The 27,884-nt window shown below is 41.5% G+C and overlaps 1 long non-coding RNA gene across 1 annotated transcript; it reads left to right on the forward strand.

Annotated features, from left to right (window-relative positions):
* Positions 1 to 25,439, forward strand: LOC102405620. The gene is made up of 4 exons (XR_006545585.2): positions 1 to 160; positions 4,446 to 4,569; positions 6,867 to 6,945; positions 25,388 to 25,439. It is a non-coding gene; the product is annotated as an uncharacterized LOC102405620 (long non-coding RNA).
* Positions 25,440 to 27,884: the final 2,445 nt, after the last annotated feature.

The following is a 27,884-nucleotide window of genomic DNA, read 5'->3' on the forward strand; positions in this document are numbered from 1 at the left end:
TAAAGAGAGGAGGCGGCTTCTACGCCTGGGAGCAGCGGGCCATGTACGCCCTCCGTGCCCCGCTCAGGGAGTAAAGAGTCTCACCCCCATCCTGCCTGAGCTTGCACTCACAGTGGCCCTTCAGGTGTGCTGGGATCCCTGAGCTTGGGGACGGACTGAGGTAAGAAAAACACCTCCCTTGCAGGGTGAGGGATGTGCAGGTTCGTGGTGACACCTGTAGCTTAAACTTCTTCAAAGCAGGGCACAGGGTCTGTCTCCTCCTTTCAGCCCCCAAGGTTCTATCGCAGTCCTGATAGAAAGATACACATCACTAATGCTGAAGCTGAAGCTCCAATACTTTGGCAACCAGATGCGAATAACTGACTTATTGGAAAAGACCCTGATGCTGGGAAAGATGGAAGGCAGGAGGAAAAGGGGACGGCAGAGGATGAGATGGTTGGATGGGCATCACTGACTCTTTGGACATGAGTTTGAGCAAGTTCTGGGAGCTGGTGATGGACAGGGAAGCCTGGTATGTGCAGTCCATGAGGCCGCAAAGAGTCAGACACAACTGAGCAACTGGACTGAACTGATACAGAAAATAGATAACCAACAAGGACCAACCGTATAGCATGGAATTATATTTAACATCTCGTAAAAACCTATTATGAAAATGTAATGGAGCAGGACCCTGTGAAACAGCAGGGGAAGGGTACTCGACTGCCCCCATATCCTCTGCTTTAGCTCCCCTCTGAAGTACCTAGATACTATTATCTAATAGTATTTGATGCACATTTCCTGAGTTGTTTTGTAGATGTGAAGACCCTCACTCCCCCCACCCTCCCAGCCTGTACTAAATGGAATATGTTAACTATTTGATGACCCTGAGCCCATAGCCTCAGGCCTTCTGGAGCCTAAGGACTGATAATGTTAACCCCTGTGACCCTACCCTGTTCCCTCATCATTAGACAATTGGAGAATTGTGCACAAGCTGATCACAGACCCTGCAACACCCCCACCCCTCACTTCAGTTCAGTTCGGTTCAGTTCAGTTCAGTTCAGTCACTCACTCAGTCACGTCCGACTCTTTGCGACCCCATGAACCACAGCACACCAGGCCTCCCTGTCCATCACCAACTCCCGGAGTTTACTCAGACTCATGTCCACTGAGTCGATGATGCCATTCAACCATCTCATCCTCTGTCGTCCCCTTCTCCTCCCACGTCCAATTTCTCCCGGCATCAGGGTCTTTTCCAATGAGTCAGTTCTTTGCAACAGGTGGCCAAAGTATTGGAATTTCAGCTTCAACATCAGTCCTTCCAATGAATATTCAAGACTGATCTCCTTCAGAATGGACTGGTTGAATCTCCTTGCAGTCCAAGGGACTCTCAAGAGTCTTCTCCAACACCACAGTTCAAAAGCATCAATTCTTCGGTACTCAGCTTTCTTTCCCATGTTCAAGGTCAGAGAAATCCCTCACCTCACCTGACTTAAAATTTATTTATTTTTAACTGGAGGAGAATTACTTTGCAGTATTGTACTGGTTTCTGCCATACATTGATATGAATCAGCCATAGGCATACATATGTCCCCTCCCTCCTGAACCTCCCTCCCACCTCCAACCCCTCTGCTGCTGCTGCTAAGTCGCTTCAGTCATGTCCGACTGTGTGTGACCCGCCTTTAGGTTGTCTCAAAGCACCAGATTTGAACTCCTGCTTCATACAACAAATTCCTACTGGCTATCTAGTTTACATATGGTAATTTATATGTTTCCATGCTACTCTCTCGATTTGTCCCACCTTCTCCTGCCCCAACTATGTCCACAAGTCTTTTCTATATGTCTCATCTCAATCTCAGCTGGCTTTTAAAAGTCCTTTGCCAAAATCCTTGGGGGAGCTCAGGGGTTTTTTAGGGCATGAGCCACCCATCTCCTTGCATGGCCTGGATCAAAACTTTCTCTGCTCCAAACTCCGATGTTTCAGTTTGTTTGGCTTCACTGTTTGTCAGGCACATGAGCTTGGGCTAACAGGAAAAGAATTTATATATCTATCTCTATACATAACTGAATCACTTTGCTGTACACCTGAAACACTAACACAGCATTGTAAATTAACTATACTTCAATACAAATAAACAAATACATTTTTAAGAATTAAAAAAAGAAAACTAAGGCTGTAGAGGGAAAAAGACAGAAATCAACATTAAACACTTCAAGGGCATGTGGGTATTTATAGCCGGATAACAAATCGAGGGGGATCAGTGGATGGAGGCTTCTTGCTAAACTGTCTTACCAAGATTCTTGCTAAAGATAAGCCAAAGAAATAGAGGTCAAAGATAGGGGAAAAGGAAATGCTATGGACTGAATGTTTGTCTCTCCCCTCACCTAAAAAAAAATTGTATGTGGAAATCCTAACCTCTCAATGTGATGGTATAGGAGATAGCATTTGTGGGAGGTGATTAGGGCATGAAGGTGGAGCCCTTGTGAATGGGATTACTGCCCTTATAAAAGGAGACCCCAGAGACCCCCTCACTTCTTTTCTCCATGTGAGGACACAATGAAGAGATGGCCATCTGTGAACCAGAAGGCAGACCCTCACTAGACACAGAATCTACCAAAGCCTTGATTATCATCTTTCCAGTCCCAGAATTGTGAGAGACACATATCTGTTGTTTATGCCCTCCAGTCTACTGTATTTTCATTATAGCAATCCTGATGGACTAAGACAGAAATCAATGGTGTGAAGATCCTTGATGAACTGATTTATCAGCCTCAGGACATGGAAGCCGCCCAACATTAAGAACTTGTAGATTGATGCATGTGCATAGCTATGTGTAAAACAGATAGCTAGTGGGAGTCTGCTCTATAGTGCAGGGAGCTCAGCTCTGTGCTCTGCAATGACCTAGATGGGTGGGATGCAGGAAGTGTGGGAGGGAGGTCCAAGAAGGAGGGGATTATATATAGATATATATAGATGTATAGATAGATCTCTCTCTCTCTCTCTCTCTCTATATATATATATATATATACACATATACATATAAAACACACACACACGTGCACACATGCACACACACACACACACATACACACACATACACAGCTTCTCAGGTGGTACTAGTGGTAAAGAACCTGCCTGCCAATGCAGTAGATATGAGAGACTTGGGTTTGATCCCTGAGTCAGGAAGATGCCCTGGAGGAGGGTATGACAACCCACTCCAGTATTCTTGTTGGGCGAATCCTGTGGATAGAGGAGCCTGGTGGGCTACAGTCCATAGGTTCGCAAAGAGTTGACCATGACTGAAGTGACTTAGCATGCATGCATAGCTGGTTCACTTCATTGTACGGCAGAAACTGACACAACATTCTAAAGCAACCACATCCCAATTAAGAGAAAAAGAACTTGTAGAAAGAAGACTCCTTTTCAAAGTAGTCTGGCTGAAGTTTGATCAAGGAAGGAGTCTTTCCCAGTACTAAAATGCAAAAATCTGGAGCCAGGCCATATCAGAAACCCCTTTGCTTGTTTTCCTAACCTCATGCATTTAAGTTCTTAAAAACCAATGTATTTTCAGCTAGTTTGGCAACAGCAGTTCTGTTGTAGTGAAGGAAAGCATCCCAGCCAGAAGCCAGGAGAACAATTAGAAAAGTATTAACAGATGATTTAATATAAAGGAGAATATTACAAGTTGTAGGCCTGACATGCCTCTATTAAGCATTATTAGGACAGAAATTGTACTACATATAATGCCACAATCTATTTTACTGAAAAGATATATGTATAGACTCTAGATGTGCCAGTGTAATTAACAGCATTCTTCCAGGGAATCTTAAAGCATCCAATTTACTCAGATTGCACTTTGCAACTCTCTGCACTTACTAATCAGCCTGTCAAGCATAATAGCCATTTGGGGCTAGATGTATTTAATCCTATGTGAATACGCTTATCAGAAATGTCTTAGACAATGTATGACTTCCTGGTGAAGAAATGGCTGCAATTAGGTGGTAATCATGCAATATCTTGTTACTCTAGTTTCAAAAATTTACCAGGCTAATTCTGTGGTAGAGAAATTCAGAACTTACAGCAGAAAGTTCAAAGTATGATTATACTGGGGATCAGAGCATTCTTGGGAGGTATTTGTTTAAGACTTAGCTGTAGAGTTCAATTCTGAAATCTCTGAGTTCATCTGTGCTGAGAAAGCATTTGCTCTGACACCTGACTCGATGGAGGCAGATTGTATAGCTAATATGGTACCCAAAGTCCTGGGAAGCACTGATGCTGTTATATTCATTACAGGGCCCTGGTATGCATGGGCCTCTGGCTGTATTTGGGGACTGAACTACTTGTATTCTGCAGGAGCAAAAGCACATGTGTTCACAGTGGAATGAAGTCCCTTAGCATCTTAGGTTATGACTTCTTTTTTCTCTTCATTTATTAAGGGGAAATCTGTTATAACAATGCTTTTGAATAGGAGCAGAATGTCTAGAGCACCTGATCTCCTGACACAGAGCAATCAACTCCATCTACAGGATCAGGATGGTGAGCTTAGGAATTCACAGGACCAGTGACCCAGCCTGGATCCTACAGGATAAAAGGTAGGTGAACCAACTGTCATGTCTTTTTCATCAGATAATATTTGTGAGCACACATCCTTACTTTTAAAAGCATGTGTCAGGACTTCCCTGGTGGTCCAGTGGTTAAGATTCTGCCTTCCAATGCAGGGGACATGGGTTTCATCCCCGGTTGGGGAACTAAGATCCCACAAATCTCAGGGCAACTAAGCCCAAGTGCCACAACTACTGAGCACATGCACTCTGGAGCCCGCCCACCACAATGAAGATTCTGGAAGATCCTGCATGCCACAACTACGACCCTTGCAGCCAAAACTAAATAAATATTCAAAAATGAAATCATGTGTCACAACCATAATTTTTTGCATTTTATTGTTAAAAGGAACATTATCTTTGTTACAGTTCACTCTTTCCCAAGTAGGTGATGCAAGTTGTGTAAATAGGAAAAATACATTCCAGTAGCATTTCATTTACTCCATCATCATGAATGGTCTTTGGAAATCATACAACTCTTCAATCTAAACCTTTTTCATTTGTAGATATTACTAAACTGGCTCTCATAGAGAACCTATTGTGTATGACCTTCATCTCCATGTACATCAAGACAAAGGTCTACAATTACTGAAGACAGTTTCATTGAAAAGTATTTGGGACACAGGGTGGACTCAGCAGTTTCATAAGAAACCAGCCCCCTTGGAGATCATGTTTGCTCTGAGAATCTCCTAGCTTCTCAGGGACTGGATAAGTCTGAAATGCAAATACAGTAAAAAGCCTTGTTGGGAGATGACCAGCTAAGTATGGAGGGGGTTCCAGCATTTGTCTTGTGTTTCTGTTTCACTTGCCTGGTTGGAACCAAATTTCTCCCCCTGAGCATGGTTAAAGCTCCATATACAAGTCTCAGAAGCCACACCTGAGAACAAAGTTTCTGGAACCTGGAACCTGAGGTACTAATGGGTCACAAGGATGATAAAACCACCCATGGGATTGCCCAGTGCTCAATACCTTTCGTTGCTTCTAGAAAGTGTCCAGAGGTGTTCTGTCTTGCCCTGACTGGCTGAGATGAAGAATGAGGTCACAAATCTAGATTATCATAAGAGAATCAGTATGAATATTTACTGCACATTCAGATAGGGTTAATAGTGTCCTCCCAAATTTATATCCATCCAGAAAACCCAATGTGTCTTTGTTTGGAAATAAGATCTATGCTGATGTCATTACTTCAAGATCTTGAGATGCAATTGTCCTGGATTTAGGGAAGTTCCAAAATCCAATAACTGACGTCCTTATAGGAAGAGGTGAGAGTGCTCAGAGACACACAGGGAGGAGAAGGTCATGTGACCTGTTGTTGTCCTTCAGTTGCTAAGTTGTGTCTGACTCTTTGCAACTCCATGGACTGCAGCACCCAAGACTTCCCTGTCCTTCACTTTCTCCCAGAGTTTGCTTGAACTCATGTCCATTGAGTCGGTAATGCCATCCAACCATCTCATCCTCTGTCACCCTCTTCTCTTCTTGCCCTCAATCTTTCCCAGCATCAGGCTCTTTTCCAATAAGTCGGCTCTTCGCATTAGGTGGCCAAAGTATTGGAGCTTCAGCTTCAGCATCAGTCCTTCCAATGAATATTCAGTGTTAATTTCCTTTAGGATTGACTGGTTTGATCTATTTGCTGTCCAAGGGACACTCAAGAGTCTTCTTCAGCACCACAATTAGAAAGCATCAATTCTTTGGTGCTCAGCCTTCTTTATGGTCCAATTCTCATATTCATAAATAACTACTGGAAAAACCATAGCTCTGACTATATGGATCTTGGTCAGCAAAGTGATGTCTATGCTTTTTAATATGCTGTCTATGTTTGTCATAGCTTTTCTTCCAAGGAGCAAGTGTCTTAATTTCATGGCTGCCCAAGAAAATAAAATCTGTTGCTGTTTCCACTTTTTCCTCATCTGCTTCCCATGAAATGATGAGGTGACATCTGCTTGCCATGATCTTAGCTGTTTGAGGAGGCAAAGACTGGAGGGATGCTGCCATAAGCCAAGGATGCCTTCCACCATAAGCAGGAAGAGGCAGGAAGGATTCTTCCCTGGAGAGCATAGTCTTGCTGGTTCTTTGATTTGGAAGTCCTGGTCTCCAAGTTCACCAGACTTGTCTTCTCTTTAATGAGTTCTCAGTACAAAGTCATCTCCTTACATCTCCTTAGAGATGCTGTCCCCAGCCTGCTAAAATAGCTCTTCTACCCTCCTCATTCATCACTCTACTCAATTTATTAGACTATTCCATTTTCTGCATAATTATAACTATTTTAGGTTTGTGTGTTTTCGTTTCAGATGCAAAATCAGTTAGGGAAGGAACTTGTCTGTTTTGCCCCCACTATATCCTCAGCACCTCCAACAATGGCTGGCACAGGTAAGCATACTATTAATATTTGTTGAATGAGTGAATGAATGAATGAATGAGTGAATCTTATGCTTTAACCCAAGCTTCCAAGGACATCTAATTCTTCGGGACTGAGGGGAGATGTCCCCATCAGCAGGATCTGGATTTTGGTTTTGGTGACTCCACGGCACAGCAGGGAGAGAACTTGGTAAGAGGCAGCAATAAATGGTTGTAGATTTTAGGGCAGAATGATGCTGTCCTGTATTTTTCCCCTTGGAGTCCTTCTGCAATTTCTCTGGAAGATGTCTCTGCTTTGGACAAAGACACATGCCATCTCCTTAAGCCAAACTCCCACAAACGAATCCTAACTAGTGGAAGAATTTTTTCCTGCTTCACTTGTAGTCTCCACTCGCTGTGGGTCCTGAAGTCCTCCAATATTGCTGAGGGGGAATTTTAAAGGAGAGCATCATGGGCAGTTATGAACTCTCAGTGGGCAGTTATGATCACCCAGAAGACATGGGGGAAATGTGAGCTTACACGCAGGGCCATGGGACCAGGACCTAAGGGACAACCTCAGGCTCTCAGCACAACCAAGTTCTAATGGTGCCTCAAGCATTGACAATCTGAGGGATCTTGTCTTGGGAACTTCCCTTCTCTGGGTGCATTTTCATGTAGGCATTCTTTTCACCAGTGTTTACTGAGCACTTGCTACATGCCAGGAAACATTCTGGCTGTGAGGGATTTAAAGAGGAACAAAACAAAGTCCCTGGAGGTCATATTCTTTTAGGGCCAGTGAGCCATAAACAAATGAATAAATAGAAAATATGGTTCTCATAGTGACAAGAGGTCTGAATTAGTGAAGAAGAAAAAAGCTGGAGAGGGAAGGGGTAAGATTTACTACTGTATATAAGGGGGCAGATAAGACCTCTCTGATGAGTGAGCACTCCTGTTGCTGCTGCTGCTGCTAAGTCGCTTCAGTCGTGTCTGACTCTGTGCAACCCCATGGACTGCAGCCTACCAGGCTTCTCTGTCCATGGGATTCTCCAGGCAAGAACACTGGAGTGGGTTGCCATTTCTTTCTCCAATGCATGAAAGTGGAAAGTGAAAGTGAAGTCGCTCAGTCGTGCCCGACTCTTAGCAACCCCATGGACTGCAGCCTACCAGGCTCCTCCATCCATGGGATTTTCCAGGCAACAGTACTGGAGTGGGGTGCCATTGCCTTCTCCTGAGTACTCCTGTAGAGGCTGGAAATAATATATATATGTTATTTAAAATATACATTTAAAAATAATGTCCATTTTTAAAATAAGTTACTCTATGGGAGTTACTATTTGCATATAATATGATTTTTTTTTTTGCTTCAGTTCCCTCATTTAAAATTTTGTTGTTGATGTACAGTTGATTTTGAATATTGTGTTAGTTTCAGGTGTAGAACATAGGGATTCAGTTATTATTTCAGGTTATATTCCATTATAGGTTATTATAAGTTATTGTTTATAGATACTGTGCTATAGAGCAACTTCTTGCTATTCATGTCTTTTATGTATTGTAGTTTGTATCTCATAGTCCCATACTCCTAATCTATCCCTTCCTCCACCACTTTCACCTTTAGTAACCATAAGTTTGTCTTCTATGTCTATGAATATATTTGTTTTGTAAATAAGTTCATTTGTATCATTTTTTATTTCAAATATAAGTGATATCATATATTATTTTTCTTTCTGACTTACTTCACTCAGTATGAAATGAGTGAAGGATGAACCTTCTCTAGGTTCATCCATGCTGCAGTAAATGGCATTATTTCATTCTTTTTTATGGGTGAGTAATATTCCATTGTCTATGTGTACATCTTTTTAAGCCAATCATCTGTTGAGGGCCACTTGGGTTGTTTCCATGTCTTGGTACAAAGATCTATTTTCTGATGAATTTCTCTAGCAGTGTAAATAGTTCCATCTCATTTGTTCACCCACTATAAAGTATTATCTAATTGTACCAACATGTATTCAGATTTCTTCGTTCCTAATCATTTAGATTGTTTCTGTTTTCAGGGGTTTTTTTTGCTGCTACAACGCACTTTTGTTAAGCCCTGTCTGGTACTGTAGAAAATTTGCTGAAGGGTGGTGATTTTAAGTACTGGGGCTGGAAGGATTCTCAGGTCTACTTGGGGTTCAACAGGAAAAGAATTATATGATTGATTAGAATCCTTATCTCAGCCACAGGAAGTGGAGAATGATGTTTTTAGTACCAAGTGTCTGCTGTGATGTTTCTGCATCTCGATTTCCAGTGAGAATGAACTTTCAGAGTCATGACTCCAAACGCACCTGGTGATCATCAACAACCCCCCCAAAACATCTTACCTTTAGTAGTGTGACTGGATTTTGTGTGCTAAACAGTGAGTTTTTATATACTGGGGATTTATTTTAGTTTAACCCTTACTCCATACCACCACTGAGAGACTTCCTGCATCTCTCTAAAGTTGCTAAAGCAACTTGGTCAGTGATTTTCTGAGGCTGTCTATCATCTAGCAGTCAGTCCGTGTTTGGCAGAGGGTTTCCAGAATAAACTTCAAGCAGATGGTGCTTTTATGTTCTCCTATAAACCAGAATGAGCGAGGTGTTCTGCAAACAGCTGCTATCTCAGTTATATAAAAATGATTTCACAGCTGAGAAGAGCAATTGTAAAATGTCAAGGAGAATGGATGTCTGCTGGGTACACCAAGCAAATGACCAGAAATAACCACCTTTGTCTGGCCAGATTAAACACTGTGTACTTTCTAAATGTTCTGTTATGCCAATTTCTCCAGAGTGGGTGGCTACACTTGAAATGTTCCAGTGGAATTCAACTCCCTACGGCTAAGTATTGCTGCAGTATACGAGCCCTAATGATTATGTTCAGTAAACCTATTATGTCGGTGTGCACATAATAGGGTTTAGATGTTTTGTCATTTCCTAGCACACATCAAAATATAAAAGCATAAAAGGATTTTCCTGGAGAGTGAACTAGATTCTGTAAAGTGGAGAAGACAGACAAAAACCATGAAGGTGGGGGTCATATTTATCTGTCTATATTCAGACAATGTATGACTATGTATTGTTACTTTCTAACATGTATTTTCTCAAGGATTCTTGCCTGGAGAATCCCCATGGACAGAGAAGCCTGGCAGGTTATAGTCCATAGGGTCACAAAGAGTTGGACATGACTGAACAACTAAGGGAAAAAAGTGTATTTTCTCAAGGTAGAAGAGGGAAAAATAAAGCCAGTTTCACAAGTTCAGGAAAGAAATGTGTTGTTGTCAGTCTGTTTCAGTCAATGATAGATTCTGGATATTTCTATGGCAGGAATGTGATGTGATACATCTTTAAAGCTTCCACTGATATATTAATATTTATGGGGAATTATATTCAATATCCTGAGATAAACCATAGTGGAAAAGAATGTAAAAAAGAATTGCCCTCATTCTTCCCAGCATTAGGGTTTCTTCCAATGAGTCGGCTCTTTGCATCAGGTGGCCAAAGCTTCAGATTCAGCATCCGCCCTTCAAATGAATATTCAGGGATGATTTCCTTTAGGGTTTACAGGTTTGATCTCCTTGCTGTCCAAGGGACTCTCAACAGTCTTTTCCAGCACCACAGTTCAAAAGTTTCAATTCTTCAGCACTCAACCTTACTTATGGTCCAACTCTCACATCTGTACACAAGTAATGGAAAAACCATAGCTTTGATTATATGGACCTTATACTTTGCTGTACAGCAGAAACTAACACAACATTGTATATTGACTATACTTCAATAATAAATATTTATGATATGTTCAAAAGTCAGCTATCAGTGGCATATCTGTTCATCATTTATCTTTGTTAATAAAATTTTATTGACATAGCCATACCTATTTATTTTCTATGCTACTTTTGCACTACAGCACAGAGTAGTTGGGATAGAGGTCTAAATTATTTTCTTTCTGGCTAATTACAGAGAAAAGTTTCCTGACCTCTGATACTTTCTACTCAGCTGCCTAGATGCAACCCCAGCTTTCCATGTACAAGCTCCATGACCTCAGGGAATCTACACAAGCTCTGGAGTCTTGGTTTAATTGTTTTAATTTTGAGTCAGTCTGTGAGAAGCAGGACCATCCCATGGGCAGACTCCTGTGTTCCCCAGCTGCCTCTTGTTTGTAGCAAATCTTTAGCCTTCTAGGCCTTCTCCCGATTCCAAAGAACACATGTAATGAGAGAAGTGAGAAAATGCAGAAACAAAGGAAAACAGTCAAGCAAGACAAAGTAATAATAATTTAGCCATAAAACAAAGTCAGGGACCTTTAGTTCCTCCTCAAGGACTATAGATAATATCCTGAGCCATATAGAGTGGTTTTGCAGATACTACATTCCGCCCCCCGCCTCCCCCATAGACATTAACTACATGCTTCCCACCAGCAGCTAGACTCCAGACCAGGTGGAACCAGAAAGCTAACGATATTGACTCCTGATTACCTCACCCCCAGCCAATCAGAAGAATGTCATGAGTTGATCAGGTACCCTGCAACCCTCTCCCTCACCCAATCTTTAAAAACCTTTCCGTGGGTAAACAAAAAGGACCGACTGTATAACAAGTGCACTATATTTAATATCTTGTAATAACCTATAATGGAAGAGTCCAAAACATATATATATATATATATAAAACTGAATTACTTTTCTGTATACATGAAACACCGTAAACCAACTCAACTTCAATTTTTAAACTAGCAATTAAAGAAAAACCTCTTCTCTGAAAGCAGTGGGGGAGTTTTTGAGCAGGAGCTGCCTGTTCTTGCTTGGCCTCATGTTGGAAACCCTCCAGTCATCACTGTACTTTCCTTCACCACAAACCCACGACAGTAGATTTGCTTTACTGTGTGTGGGGAAGTGGGTCCAAGTTTGGTTTGGTAACCATTTTGCAAATTATCCAGGTGACAGTTTTAGCTGTACTTGCTTTATCCTGTTTCTAGTCTTGTGGATCGATGGGGGCTTATGCATTTTTCATTGGTGGTACTAGCACCTTTATTAACATGCTTTATTGTAAAAGATTCTAAATAGCATAGCAAGATGAGACCAAAAATTCCCTCAAATTACAACACCCTAAAATCACCATTAATAGTATCAGCAAGTTATCACTTCTATCATTTAAATCCACATGGCTGCAAGGAGATAGATACAAATGGATAAATCACTATTTATAAAAAAAAGGAAGGATAAATCACTATTTAAAAAAAACTATATTCTGCATGTTTTTGATAAATAGTGCTGAATCTGTTCTTGCTTGTATCTAACAGAAGACAAAGTATCCAAAATGAATTGCTAGACCTCAAGTGAGTTAGTTTGACCTCAGAAATATTGGTGTTGGAAACATTCTGGTAAGATTGAGGGGGAAAATGTTCGGGTAAAATTAATGTTTACAGCCAAAGTGTTGATCCTGTTATTGTTTTAAATGTCTTGACCTCATTGTCGCTAGTAAGCTGAGTCTCATTTTTAGAAGGTGAAGGGATGACCAGCTTCTTATTTCTCCCCTCTATTACTAATCATCATAATATGCTTGCATGCGTGCATGATCAGCCATGTCCGACTCTTTGCGACCCCACGGACCACCCTGCCAGGCTCCTCTGTCCATGGGATTACTGGAGTGGCTTGCCATTTTCTCCTCCAGGGAAATCTTCCTGATCCAGGATAGAACCCACATCTCCTATGGCTCCTGCATTGGATTCTTGACCACTGAGCCATTATGACCTGCAGCACTCGTTAAAGTTTATAACATTTACATTACATAGTGCATTTCCAATCCCTGCATTTCTGAATCTTAGTTTCATATGAAGATCGTCCTGCTTCTTCCATCCCTGACTTTGGATTCATCTGCTTTCCACCTTCCAGAGGAGTTTTCAAGTGTTTTCTTAATCTATTGTGACTCCTCAGCCAATCCCCTTCAATTAACTTACAGAGAAAGATTTCATCATTTCATCCTTTCACCATTTTTACGTGGCAGAAAGGAGATGAAACTGTATGTTCAAAACATTGTTTTGGGTTGGAAATCTCAAAAAGCTTTTTCAAAAGATACTAAGTAGTTATAAGGGATTCCTATTCAACATCTGTTTAATAACCACTGATTGGTGTCCTGTGTGCCAGGCTATGTGCCTAGTACCATGTTTATTGCTCTGTTGTTGGCATCCGCGAGCTCACCGAGAAGTGTTTCCTGCCCGCTAACAGGCTTCTCCTTCTTTCTGGTGGAAATTTCTCTTATGAGAAATGAAGGATTATCTCATAATTAAAGTCTGAGCCTAAAACACTGATGCCCCCAGGGCAAGTAACTGCCTTCATTTATTTAGCATTTATTCACTGCTGGAGAAGTTCTGCATTCTTTCCAAAAGGCAGAAAGAAGGAAGAATGAGGGATATTTAGAAAAAGAAGAAGAAAACCATGTATTTTATGAACCTCAGGGCCGATTTCCTAATCTTTTCAATCTCCCCAGAAACATATCTGCTTCTGAAAAATATTTACCTTTGGTAGGTGAGTCATCATTTATAGACGATGATTATATAACTCTGTTCCCACTGGTGGTTGCCAGAGGGGAGGGTTTGGGGGAAAGGAGGGGAGGGAGGTTTGGGTTAGCAAATGTAAGCTTTTATGTATAGACAAGGTCCTACTGTAGAGCACAAAGAACTACATTCAATAGTGATAAACCATAATGGAACAGAATATAAAAAGAGAAATATATATTTTATATATATATTAATATGCATATATATTTATACACATAACTGTATCACTTTGCTCTACAGAGATAATTAACACAACATTGTAAATCAACTATACTTCAATCAAAAAAAAAAAAATGCTATTATCTTTCCAGGGGAGGGAAGCTTGGAGAGAGAGGCAGTAACTCAGCACAATGAAACCTAATGGAACAGAACACAGCCTAATTCCTGGAAGACCTGTGCAGCCACTCTGAGACTTTACGACCATATCTGACTTCTGTGGGTGTTCCTTATAGGGCTGCTCCAAATTCCCTAACAAGAGACAATCACATAAAACCAGGCTGGCCTCTGCAGGTTGATGAGTTGGGTCTGGTTAGCAGAGGCCTGCATTTCCTGTTTGCCTGGTGCCTGCTGGGGACCTGAGGGGTGGGGTGCTCAGAACTTTGACCCACAAGCTGTTTGGATCTTCATCCATCTTTGCTTCAGGGTAGCGACTGCACAGCGTAATGAGACGTCAGAGTTAAAATGGGTCATTTCCTAAGGAAAATGGCATACATCTGATTTTTTTATGGTGTAAAGAAACAGGAAAACTCAATTAGTCAAGCACATGGGCTGGCTAGTTCCTCCAGATCACCACTGTTTGGTTTTGCCTTCTGTATTAAGAGTGCCATAGGTCAGGATTGAAAATAACATTTCTCCAGGCAACCAGGCTTGTAATCTCAATGAAGGAGAAGGGTGAGTATGAGAGACAATAGGAAGTAAGGAGGCAGAGACCTGGAGAACACATCCACTTTTTCCCGTGTTTGACTCAGAGCATTGCTGGTTCTTCCAAGTGTTTTCAAAACAAAGTGTTAAAGTCACTAGGTCGTGTCCAAATCTTTGTGACCCCATAGACTGCATCCTACCAGTCTCCTCTGTGCATGGAATTCTCTAGGCAAGAATACTGGAGTGGATTGCCATTCTCTTCTCCAGGGGATCTTCCTGACCCAGGAATCGAACCCGGGTCTCCTGCAGTGCAGGCAGATTCTTTACTGTCTGAGCCACAAGGGAAACCCCTGATCCTGAACTCCCTAACTATCCCTTCCCTCATCTTCCCCACCCCTCCCCTCCTCAACCATAAGTTCCTTCTCTAAGTCTGGGTCTATTTCTGTTTTGTAAATAAGTTCATTTGTATCATGTCTTTTGTACACACTGCTATATTTAAAATGTATAACCAGCAAGGACCTGCTGTATAGCACAAGAGAACTCTGCTCAGTGTTACCTGGCAGCCTGGCTAGGAGGGGAATCTAGGGGGAAATGGATACATGTATATGTATGGCCGAGTCCCTTAGCTGTCCACCTGAAAACACTGCTACGTTGTTAATTGGCTATATATCAATATAAAATTAAAAGTTTTTTTTAAAGCTGAAATCCATTGCTGTTTTGAATGTAAAATGCTCCCCTTATTAAAAGTGACCCAGCCAACAACCAAACAAATCCATGTGTGGCCAGTTTTTGCAAACTGTAAGTGTGGTTAGTCAACAAAGTTTTCTGGGATCAGTAACTTTTAAATTCTTTTCCTTTTCTGTACCATGCACGTCATCCATCCATCATGATGCTTGGTATGAGGGACTGTTTTGATATCACCATGTTTTTTTGGCAAAGCCCATGGACCACTGCTTCATCGCCCTGCTAAGTTATTTGTAGAGTCACATACAACAAAAGCCCAAGGATGGCTGAAACGGTGAGGTCCTCCACTGCATCAGATTTTTTTTTTTTTAATCTCTACCACATTTACCAGAACTGAGTTGTTTAAAACAATATGATTATATCATTTTTGCTGTTTTTAAGGTCAAAAGTTTGAAAACAGGTCTTACCAGGCTGAAAACATGGTGTCAGCAGAGTCATGTTTCTGAAGCTTCTTTTTTTTTTTTAATTTTATTTTATTTTTAAACTTTACATAATTGTATTAGTTTTGCCAAATATCAAAATGAATCCGCCACAGGTATACATGTGTTGCCCATCCTGAACTCTCCTCCCTCCTCCCTCCCCATACCATCCCTCTGGGTCGTCCCAGTGCACCAGCCCCAAGCATCCAGTATCGTGCATCGAACCTGGAGTGGCAACTCGTTTCATACATGATATATTACATGTTTCAATGCCATTCTCCCAAATCTTCCCACCCTCTTCCTCTCCCACAGAGTCCATAAGACTGTTCTATACATCAGTGTCTCTTTTGCTGTCTCATACACAGGGTTATTGTTACCGTCTTTCTAAATTCCATATATATGCGTTAGTATACTGTATTGGTGTTTTTCTTTCTGGCTTACTTCACTCTGTATAATAGGCTCCAGTTTCATCCACCTCATTAGAACTGATTCAAATGTCTTCTTTTTAATGGCTGAGTAATACTCCATTGTGTATATGTACCACAGCTTTCTTATCCATTCATCTGCTGATGGACATCTAGGTTGCTTCCATGTCCTGGCTATTATAAACAGTGCTGCGATGAACATTGGGGTACACGTGTCTCTTTCCCTTCTGGTTTCCTCAGTGTGTATGCCCAGCAGTGGGATTGCTGGATCATAAGGCAGTTCTATTTCCAGTTTTTTAAGGAATCTCCACACTATTCTCCATAGTGGCTGTACTAGTTTGCATTCCCATCAACAGTGTAAGAGGGTTCCCTTTTCTCCACACCCTCTCCAGCATTTATTGCTTGTAGACTTTTGGATTGCAGCCATTCTGACTGGTGTGAAATGGTACCTCATAGTGGTTTTGATTTGCATTTCTCTGATAATGAGTGATGTTGAGCATCTTTTCATGTGTTTGTTAGCCATCTGTATGTCTTCTTTGGAGAAATGTCTATTTAGTTCTTTGGCCCATTTTTTGATTGGGTCATTTATTTTTCTGGAGTTGAGCTGTAGGAGTTGCTTGTATATTTTTGAGATTAGTTGTTTGTCAGTTGCTTCATTTGCTATTATTTTCTCCCATTCTGAACGCTGTCTTTTCACCTTGCTAATAGTTTCCTTTGATGTGCAGAAGCTTTTAAGGTTAATTAGGTCCCATTTGTTTATTTTTGCTTTTATTTCCAATATTCTGGGAGGTGGGTCATAGAGGATCCTGCTGTGATGTATGTCAGAGAGTGTTTTGCCTATGTTCTCCTCTAGGAGTTTTATAGTTTCTGGTCTTACGTTGAGATCTTTAATCCATTTTGAGTTTATTTTTGTGTATGGTGTTAGAAAGTGTTCTAGTTTCATTCTTTTACAAGTGGTTGACCAGAGTTCCCAGCATCACTTGTTAAAGAGATTGTCTTTAATCCATTGTATATTCTTGCCTCCTTTGTCAAAGATAAGGTGTCCATATGTGTGTGGATTTATCTCTGGGCTTTCTATTTTGTTCCATTGATCTATATTTCTGTCTTTGTGCCAGTACCATACTGTCTTGATAACTGTGGCTTTATAGTAGAGCCTGAAGTCAGGTAGGTTGATTCCTCCAGTTCCATTCTTCTTTCTCAAGATCGATTTGGCTATTTGAGGTTTTTTGTATTTCCATACAAATTGTGAAATTATTTGTTCTAGCTCTGTGAAGAATACTGTTGGTAGCTTGATAGGGATTGCATTGAATCTATAGATTGCTTTGGGTAGTATACTCATTTTCACTATATTGATTCTTCCAATCCATGAAGCTTCTAGAGGAACATCTGTTTCCCTTTCGTTCAGATGGTTTCAAATTCAGCTCCAGTAGGTTATGGGACAGGCTTCTTTTATGCTTAATGGGAGGGGGTGTGGTTGGTTGTTGCAAATTTCTTCGTGCAAGAATCTTTTGCTCTTGCCATTGTCCATGTAGGTCAGGTCAAGATAGATGTTCCTGGATAAATTAGAAGTTTGGGATTATACACCTTATTATATATAAAATCGGAGAAGGCAATGGCACACACTCCAGTACTCTTGCCTGGAAAATCCCATGGATGGAGGAGCCTGGTAGGCTGCAGTCCATGGGGTCGCTAAGAGTCAGACCCGACTGAACGACTTCACTTTCTCTTTTCACTTTCATGCATTGGAGAAGGCAATGGCAACCCACTCCAGTGTTCTTGCCTGGAGAATCCCAGGGACAGGGAAGCCTGTTGGGCTGCCGTCTATGGGGTCACACAGAGTCAGACACGACTGAAGTGACTTAGCATAGCATAGCATATATAAAATAAACACAGACCTACTATGTAGCAAGGGAACTCTACTCAATACTCTTTAAATTCCTGTATCAGAAAAGAATCTGAAAAAGAATGGATATATGTATATATGTAACTGAATCACTTTGCTCTACACCTGAAACTAACACAACATTGTAAATCAACTATTAGTTCAGTCCCTCAGTCGTGTCCGACTCTTTGTGACCCCATGAACCACAGCACACCAGGCCTCCCTGTCCATCACCAATTCCTGGAGTTTACCCACACTCATGTCCATTGAGTCAGTGATGCCATCCAACCATCTCATCCTCTGTCATCCCCTTCTCTTCCTGCCCTCAATCTTTCCCAGTATCAGGGTCTTTTGCAATGAGTCAGCTCTTCACATCAGATGGCCAAAGTATTGGAGTCTCATGAACACCCAGGACTGATCTCCTTTAGAATGGACTGGTTGGATCTCCTTGCAGTCCAAGGGACTCTCAAGAGTCTTCTCCAACACCACAGTTCAAAAGCATCAATTCTTTGGTGCTCAGCTTTCTTCACAGTCCAACTCTCACATCCATACATGACCACTAGAAAAACCATAGCCTTGACTAGATGGACCTTTGTTGGCAAAGTAATGTCTCTGCTTTTCAATATGCTATCTACGTTGGTCATCATTTTCCTTCCAAGGAGTAAGCGTCTTTTAATTTCATGGCTGCAATCACCATCTGCAGTGATTTTGGAGCCCCAGAAAATAAAGTCAGCCACTTTTCCCACTGTTTCCCCATCTATTTGCCATGAAGTGATGGGACTGGATGCCATGATCTTAGTTTTCTGAATGTTGAGTTTTAAGCCAACTTTTTCACTCTCCTCTTTCACTTTCATCAAGATGCTCTTTAGTTCTTCTTCACTTTCTGCCATAAAGGTGGTGTCATCTGCATATCTGAGGTTATTGATATTTCTCCCGGCAATCTTGATCCAGCTTGTGCTTCTTCCAGTCCAGTGTTTCTCATGATGTACTCTGCATATAAGTTAAATAAGCAGGGTGACAATGTACAGCCTTGATGTACTCCTTTTCCTAATTGAAACCAGTCTATTTTTCCATGTCCAATTCTAACTGTTGCTTCCTGACCTGTGTACAGATTTCTCAAGAGGCAGGTCAGGTGGTCTGGTATTCCCATCTCTTTCAAAATTTTCCATAGTTTATTGTGATCCACACAGTCAAAGGCTTTGGCATAGTCAATAAAGCAGAAATTGGTGTTTTTCTGGAACTCTCTTGCTTTTTCAATGATCCAGCAGATGTTGGCAATTTGATCTCTGGTTCCTCTGCCTTTTCCAAAACCAGAGGAGTTACCCCACACCCAAGGTCAGGAGTGGCAGCTGAGAGAAGATACCCCATGTCCAAGGTAAGGAGCAGTGGCTGCACTTTGCTGAAGCAGTCATGAAGAGATACCCCACGTCCAAGGTAAGAGAAACCCAAGTAAGACAGTAGGCGCTGAGAGAGGGCATCAGAGGGCAGACAGACTGAAACCACAATCACAGACAACTAGCCAATCTGATCACATGGACCACAGCCTTGTCTAACTCGAAACTAAGCCATGCTGTGTGGGGCCACCCAAGATGGATGGGTCATGGCGGAGAGGTCTGACAGAATGCGGTCCACTGTAGGAGGGAGTGGCAAACCGCTTCAGTACTCTTGCCTTGAGAACCCCATGAATAGTATGAAATCAACTATATTCCAAGATAAAATAAAATTAAGAAATAAGAAAATTAATATTTTCTATTTAAGAAAATAAGATAGATGTTTTTGTAAACCTCCAAGAAAGAGCAATGTTATTCTCTGTTCTGCAACTTTTTATCTCTATATGAATGGAAAAGGGCTATGCCTTTAAAGGTCAGAGCCTTAAGATTGGGCTATCCTGTGTATTTCAGGCTATAGGCAACATTCCTGCTGCTGCTGCTGCTAAGTCACTTCAGTCGTGTCCAATCTGTGTGACCCCATAGATGGCAGCCCACCAGGCTCCCCCATCCCTGGGATTCTCCAGGCAAGAACACTGGAGTCGGCTGCCATTTCCTTCTCCAATGCATGAAAGTGAAGTCGCTCAGTCGTGTCCGACTCTCCTAACTTGCAGCAAAAGCAATACAATACAAAGGTTAAAGTAAAGGAAATAGATCCAATATGGAGCCAGATTTGTTTTTCCTGATTACAAGTTCATTTCTCAAGGGGAGACCTTGACCACTAACTCAGGTCCCTCTGTGATCTGAGTTGGCATGACAGTCAAGCACCTGTGCATTCCGGACTGGTCTCTGTAGAAATAAAGCACCAGTGGTCAGTCATGTTTATGTTCAGGGCATCCCCTTTAAAGTTGTCTTCAACCAACAGAAAATAAAGAGCCCAAGGGAAGAGTCTAAGGAGAAACCTTTGTGAGCCATGCACAGAAAGTCACTGCATAAGAGATTCTTTGGCAGCTGTTGTGACATATTGTGTATCATTGTGGGTCTTTAAAAACATGCTTGCTGTGATAACAAGCAGTCTGTTGGAACAGCTGCCAAGAAATGTTAAGGTTAATCTCCTTTATTAATGAAGACGAATGTGTCTCTGTGTGCCTGCCTGTCTGGCTCTATGGCATCAGATACAAGGAAGCTTGTAGTTGTGTGCCCACCTGAACGGAGACTGATCTTCCTTTCACACCCCGTGGCTGTGCGTGTTAAGGATTTATTCGTCACTTTACTTATTTGCAGCATTTAGGTGGGAGGGTTAGGGTTTTCTGCCCCATTGAAGAGAGAAGTTGCAAAAGGATGGTAGCAATCCCCTTCTTCATTCACATTCTTCGTGCTCCGGGGGAAAATAGTACAAAGCTTCAGAATCTTCCACAGACATTGATCACTCATCTCTCTCATCTAAAGGATGTTGAGAAAGGCCGACGGGATGGAGGATGTTAAGCTCTGTCCTGGGAAACACATTTTGTTTCTCTCCTTGGCTGAACTGGTATATGTTTAGGGGCATATTCCTTAACCTCATAGTTTTCACTTCCTCTGTAAGAAACTGAATTTCTACCAAGTTTAGCAGTTTTCACCAATTGGCAAATGCTCTCACACAGAGCAGAGTTCTATCAATTAGAGGTTAAGAATCCACAGAATGGGGAGCAGCCCACAGACCTACTGGAGCCTAAAGATTGATAATGTTAACTCCTATTATCTCATCATCACTCCATCAGAGAATTGTGCACTGATCACATACCCTGGGACTCCACCTCCCTCACATGGCTTTTAAAAATGCTTTCCTGGGACTTCCCTTGTGTTCCAGTGGTTAGGACTCTGCACTTTCAATGCAGGGGTGATGGGTTTAGTCCCTGATCAGAGAACTAAGATGCTGCATGCTTGCATGAAATGTGGAAGTATTAGTTGCTCAGGCATGTCTGACTCTGCATCCCCATGGACTGTATGTAGCTCATCAAGCTCCTTTGTCCATGGAATTCTCCAGGCAAGAATACTAGAGTGGGTAGCTATTCCCTTCTCCAGGGATCTTACTGACCCAGGGATCAAATCTGGGTTTCCCTCGTTTACAGTTAAAAAAAAAAGCTTTCCTGAAACCCACTGGGGAATTCAGCTATTTTGACAACTAGCTGACTGAACTCCTTATTTGGCGCCTGCAATAAATACATACTTCCCTTTCATTCACCACAACGCATCAGGAAATTGGCTTTAGTGTCTGCAGGCAAGTGGATCCAAATTTTATTCAGTAACTTCAATGTTGCTTCATATTGCAATCTAATTTTTTTGTAAAATTGATGGCTTAAAAACAACTAAAATCTTAGACCCTTAGCAGCTTCAGTTTTCATTGACTTGCTATGAAAAACTTATACTTTATAATTCCAAATTAGGGTTCATTGATTTCCATTACAGAAGAACTGTTTCCTTTGAAACAGACTCAGCCTTAGATCCTTAAATAATAGCAACAGACGGTTCTTATGCACTCAGCTCTTAGAGTTTGAAGCATTTAGTGTTTCATCTAAATGAAGGAAAAAGGGGGCAAAGAAATGTTCATTTAAAGCATGAAAAGCTGATAAGAAATATAGGAGACCAGCAGTATTTTTATTAGAAAAAATAAGAGTTTCTTTAATGAACACACATTTATCACATGAGTCTTACTAACCATGCACTGTGCATTTTGTATTAAGAGTTTTTTCCTTTTATTTTTTACTTTATTTCTTTCATTTAAAAGGTTTGCTGCTGAGATGGTTGGGTAGTTTTTTGTTGTACTTTGAAAGAGAATTAGATCATTAGTGGAAACTAGTGCCTAAAATCTGAGACTAGTGAAGACATCCGATACTGATAAATATGCTGAAGAAAAAAAAAAAGAGTCATGTCTTGGAAATGACAGTTTCCCAAGAGAAGTCAGGCGAGTGGTCAGTTACAACTTCTCTGGCAGGTGACCTTTGAATCAAAACTAAAAATAAAGAAGACAGTCATGCCATAACCTGAGAGAGAATTTTGCAGAGAGTGGAAACAGCCAAGGCAAATAAGCTGCTCATGTATACTCCCATTACATGAGGCCCATAGAAAATCAACACGGATATAGCAGAGGGAGGGAAGGCGTGAGTGTGGGCAGTGCAGTGGGCAGAGAGTAGAGGAGAGAGAGCTTTGTGGGTTGTGGTCATGAACTCAGGTTTACTCTAGGCAAAAGGAACATGTGGGAAGCAGCCTTATGGAGAGCTAAAAGTCTCTTCACCCTTCGACATGTTCAGTAGAACAAACAGTGGTATCAAGGTGTGTTCATATAGTGTCACCTGCCTAGGACTATAGTAATGATGCTAGGACTAATTCACAGGGGTAGAAGTGAAAATATTTAGTGAGCACGTATTTCAACCCTGAATAAAACATCTTCTATTCTTATGAAAATCTATGATGTTTTCAGCTCCTATCAGTTTACCCCTGGTTGAGACTGCAGAGCACAGCTGATCTCTGTTGTGATCAACATGACCAGCCCTGGATAAGCCTGTCTTCAAAGAGTGAGGTGCTACATAAACTCATTTCCTGGGTCACAGGAAACAGGAGGACAGATTTGACCTCAGGGCTCTGAATTCCATGTTTTAGATGCTAACACAGAAGTCCTGCTCACAGTGGGTATGGTGGGAGAGGACTTGTGGACTCATCCAGTGTAGATCCAAAGATAAACAAGTGATAGAAGAAAGTGATGGGATAAAGAGTCCCAGATGGTTGCAGAGGGGTGACTATATGTATATAAGGATGCTCTTGCCTTGGCAAAATTGCACTGAACCGGCTGTGTGACTCTGAATAAACCAAGCAACCTCTCTGATCCTCAATGTTGTCACCTAGTAAATTACAATAGCACTTTTCCTACCTGCCTCCCAGGATTGTTGTTGTGGGATCCATAGATGGGAAGGTGTTTAGACAAGTGTGACATGTGCAAGTGAAGGCATGGTCTTTGCAGAAGGTGGGAGGTGAGTGACGATATAACTAGGTCAGGGAATGGGTGGTAGCTGTTTGTGCATGCAGCTCCAGTGGTATGGACTCACAGCAAACCAAGAGAAGTGCTCTTGCCTCTAAATGAAACTGACTTTCTAAATGAAGATTCCATTTTAAATTAGGCAGTGACTGAATTGGTGCCAGTACTTGTTAAGGCTGTTTCCCTGTGTTTGCTGGCAAATTGGATCAGAGGCTGACATATTTGGTTCTGCTGATATTTGAAATGATCGACAGCACTTTGGAGCCAATCAGAATCTCTGAGAGTGAATTCCAGCCCTGCCACTCTCTGACTCTATGGCCTTGGGCAGCAAGGTCTATCTTCAGCATTCTATCATAGAAAAACAGTGGGATCTCTGGTGGGGCATGTAGGGAGGATGCAGTGTCTGTTCAAGGTCTATTCCTTGGGCAGGAAAGCTTGGATGGCAAATGATGGTGTTACCAAGTCCAAGCTGGTACTGCTCACTGCATGACAGGCCAGTATATCAAGAGATGAGGTGTCGGGGAAAGGAATAATGGGACTTAATTTGGAACCAGGAGACACAGAGAAGACATCATACTAATGTCCCAAAGAACCATCTTCCCTGAGTTAGAATTCAGGCTTCTCTTATATTAAAAGCGGAAGGAGTGTGCCTGGTTCTTGCAAACTTCTTGGTGCCAGCCAGACTCAGAGAAGATGTAATAAATAATCCTTTGTTTTTGCAGCTATCTGCCTATCTGGTCACAATGTTCCCCCACATTTTCAACAAGACAGTTGTTATTCTCTGTTATGCAACTTTTTCTCTCTGTATGAATAGGAAATGCTATACCTTTGACAGTCAAGCCTGGGAGTCAGGGTTTGAGTTGAGAATGGGCTTTCTTGTATATTTCAGGCTTCAGGCAGCATTCTCTTACAAAATGTGCAGAACCAGCATGACTCAGCACAGGCCACAGAGCACAAGGGTTACAGCTGAAGGAATCGATCCAATATGAATCAGACTTGTTCTTTCCTGTTACAATGAGAATCCCATTCCCCATTTTGATTGGATAAACGGAGCCAGGTACTTATCTTGAAACAATCAGAAAAGGCCAAAATAATTCCAGGCTCTGATTGATTGATTTGGGATCTGGATTCCAAACTTCACTTTTCAAGCTGGTTCCATGGTGAGCAAGTTGTTGAGGCTGAAGGAAATCAGAGGAGATTGGGGGACAGTGCTTCTCTGACCTGACTACACTCATCTAAATGTGGACCCTGTCTGTTTTCCTGAAATGATATCACCTGCCTTCTTCCTCTCTGTGGGGTTTATAATACAACACTTTTAGCAGCACTGTTAAAATACATTTCCAATTTCCATCGTGACAAATGAAAATAGAGATGGTATTCAATGAGGGAGTCTGTGAGATTCTGGAACATCATACAGTCTAAATTACTTAACATGGTATCTTCATTTCTTTTCTTTGGTCACAGTCCAGTTGCCTTCTCAAGGCACAAACCAACTCCTTAAATTGAAGTATTCAGTGAGGGCATGGATTTTTTTTTCTTCCTCTCTGGCAACCAGATAAGCTTAGATAAAATATCTATATTTGCTTGTCTGCCCCTCCATTGCTGAATGAAATTTAGAGGCATTCATACCTGTGAACCTCCAGCCTCACCTTAGAAAAGCACCTCATTTATATTGAAAGCAGAATTAATGGACAAGGAATTGCTGAGTTGGCATTTGGTGACCTGCCCTCATGTAACCATAAATATATTCATTTTCCTTTTCCCCAAGAGTTTAGTAGAGTTAATATTCCTATTATTAAAAACTGTTTAATCACCTCCCACTGTACAGCACTGAGAGAATATAATAAAACAGGTTTCTCCAACCAGCAGTTCTTTTTGACCTCTGAATCCCAGGTGTGATTTTTTTTTCAGGGTAATGTGTGTAATTAACAGCATTTGAGAGAAGAGCACCATTGGTAGAAACAGTGAAGTTAAAAGTTATTTCCTTTCATGATAACAGACAAGCAGAATTACCTGGGATATACCTTTTGAAAGCAAAATTGAAGCACTCAAAACTGCCCTGAGTTTTTAGGTCATTGAATATTATAATTCCTAGTACAGATAAAGAAACACTGACCATGAGATAATTATTCCCTCAGATATGCAGATGACACTACCCTTATGGCAGAAAGTGAAGAGGAACTAAAAAGCCTCTTGATGAAAGTGAAAGTGGAGAGTGGAAAAGTTGGCTTAAAGCTCAACATTCAGAAAACGAAGATCATGGCATCCAGTCCCATCACTTCATGGGAAATAGATGGGGAAACAGTGGAAACAGTGTCAGACTTTATTTTTTGGGGCTCCAAAATCACTGCAGATGGTGACTGCAGCCATGAAATTAAAAGACGCTTACTCCTTGGAAGGAAAGTTATGACCAACCTAGATAACATATTCAAAAGCAGAGACATTACTTTGCCAACAAAGGTTCGTCTAGTCAAGGCTATGGTTTTTCCTGTGGTCATGTATGGATGTGAGAGTTGGACTGTGAAGAAGGCTGAGGGCCGAAGAATTGATGCTTTTGAACTGTGGTGTTGGAGAAGACTCTTGAGAGTCCCTTGGACTGCAAGGACATCCAACCAGTCCATTCTGAAGGAGATCAGCCCTGGGATTTCTTTGGAAGGAATGATGCTAAAGCTGAAACTCCAGTACTTTGGCCACCTCATGGGAAGAGTTGACTCATTGGAAAAGACTCTGATGCTGGGAGGGATTGGGGGCAGGAGGAGAAGGGGACGACAGAGGATGAGATGGCTGGATGGCATCACTGAATCAATGGATGTGAGTCTGAGTGAACTCTGGGAGTTGGTGATGGACAGGGAGGCCTGGTGTGCTGTGATTCATGGGGTCGAAAAGAGTCGGACACGACTAAGAGACTGAACTGAACTGAACTGAACCATTGAGGCAAGAACCATCTGAGCTTTCTGTCAAATGCCCCATAAATCAGTCAGGAACATGAATCTTAGTTCATAATCGTTAATATAGTTTCTCTTGGATATAAACTTTGATTTGGAAAAAAAATTCAGTATGTATATTTTTCTGTTTCCTGATACTTAGCATGATGCTTTCTCATAACTTTTATTAGTCTGGATGCTATTTGTTTGCAAATGACAGAATATTTAATTCAGACTGACTTATACAAGACAGCTCACAGGGCTGTCATTCCAGAGATAACCTGCTTCAGGCACAGCTTCATCCAGCATCCCAGACATTATTCAAGAATATGACTCTCTCCACTCCCTTGAATATGATTTCTTTCATCTGGAATTCAGGCACGCCTTTACCTTGAAAGGTTCCTAGCATCCCCCAATCTGTGTCCTTATAGCTTAGAAAACCTCAGGGAAAGATAATTGCTTATTTGTTTTTCTCCAAAGCAGTTCCAGCAAAAATTGTAGGATTTAATCTCATTAATCCAAGTTGGGTCACATGATCATATCTGAACCCACCAATCAGGGAACAGAATGCAGTAAGTCCCCTACATAAGAATGAGTCTCATTCCAAGAGCACCGTTTGTAAGTCCAATTTGTTCCTAAGTCCAGCAAAATTAGCCTACATACCCAACTAACACAATTGGCTATATGGTACTGCACTGTAATAAGTTTATAATGCTCTTCACACAAATAATACATAAAAAACAAACAAATGCAAAAAATAAAGGAAACATTTCTAATCTTACAGTACAGAATCTTGAAAAGTACAGTACTATATAGTACAGTAGCTGGTATAGAGGGACTGACATCGAGCGAGCAGGCAAGAAGAGTTATTGACTTGAGGATGGAGAGGAGGTGGACGATGGTAGAGCTGAAGGATCATCAGCAATAGGAGATGGAGGGCAAGCTGCAACTTCATTCACACCTGACATTGATGAAGCACGGGTTCAAGTCTCTGAAAGTTCACAACTTGAAGGTTCATAGGTAGGGGACTTACTGTTCTGTGATTCTTCAGACGTGAGTTATGTGCTCAAATTCAAATCTGTGAGTGGATGCCCTGGGCTCTGTCTTACCCAGGATACATGCCCAGATAATGGGAGAAGATGGCATCTGAGGGATTACCACAATGCTGGTATTAAAAGCTATGGGATTGAGTGTTCATAGATATAATCACTGGCACTGGTTTATAATCGCAAATTGTGGAAATACTATGCAATGAAAGACTGGGTGCTATGACAGAATAATTCTTGGGGTGCTCAGGGAGAAATATTTGGATGTCCAACTTCTCTTGGCTGCAGTCAGCATTACTATATTTTGACTGCCAAGTATTTTTGACTTGCTTCCTTAAAAGCCTCTCTTCAGTAGAAGCGTGGAAAACATGAAGCTTGAGGATCTTTCTTTTCCCTAAGATTGTGGTTTCAGCACATGTGCAAATAGCACATAATTAAAAGTGTGTATATAAACAGGTTTAATGAGTGATGCAAGAAGCTGCATGGTACCATACGCTTGGTTTTAACCAGGAAAATGAGCCTTAATTCTGTTACACGTGTGCATGTGTGCTGAGTCACTTCAGTCGTGTCCAACTCTTTGCAATCTTATGCACTGTAGCCCACCAGGCTCCTCTGTCCATGGGATTTTCCAGGCAAGAATACTGGAGTGGGTTGCCATGCCCTCC

Source organism: Bubalus bubalis, chromosome 17, assembly GCF_019923935.1.
Source record: "Bubalus bubalis isolate 160015118507 breed Murrah chromosome 17, NDDB_SH_1, whole genome shotgun sequence".
NCBI classification, from domain to species: Eukaryota; Metazoa; Chordata; class Mammalia; order Artiodactyla; family Bovidae; genus Bubalus; species Bubalus bubalis.